The sequence below is a fragment of the Penaeus monodon genome, chromosome 25 (assembly GCF_015228065.2).
Source record: "Penaeus monodon isolate SGIC_2016 chromosome 25, NSTDA_Pmon_1, whole genome shotgun sequence".
In the NCBI taxonomy this organism is placed as follows: Eukaryota; Metazoa; Arthropoda; class Malacostraca; order Decapoda; family Penaeidae; genus Penaeus; species Penaeus monodon.
The window spans coordinates 43,609,904-43,610,481 of record NC_051410.1 but is presented as its reverse complement, the minus strand read 5'-3'; positions in this window follow the sequence as shown (position 1 = coordinate 43,610,481).

Below are 578 nucleotides of genomic sequence, written 5' to 3'. Positions count from 1 at the left end.
TATCGGAAAAAAATACGGGACCTTTGGGCATTTACAGGCAATGATCGGGGGTATTTAGTATAACAGGGGACATTTTCAGGAACTTTTTTGGAAATCAGGTAGAGTTTTCATACTGACCCGCACCTCTCACTTAAAATTAAGGGAAAAAGACCGCTGGCGGCGCACGCGCAACTGAGTTTTTGGGCAGAATTGATACCAAAATTGTGCATTACCCGGGAAATACAATGTCCCCGGGCCCGCTTATTCCCCTTGCCCCCCTTGTCCCCCTCCCCAAACTCCATTTTCCCGCCCCCTTGCACCCCCGAGTGAAAAAATTTTTTTTCTGCCCTTGGGGTTTTTTTTGGCAAAACACAGCCGGGGCTCCCCCCGGTCCCCCGCGGAGGGGAGACCCGGCCTGCACCCATAACAACCGCATTGCTGGTTACCGTAATTTAGATACCTGTTTTCTCACCGCTCCGGTCTTGGCTACATCAGCCGCGCTTCCCCTAGACCCCCCTACGGAAGACGAGATTCGGCAAGCACAACGGAACAATCGCATATACGGTTCCTTAATTAATGCATTACGAAAAATGAAAACG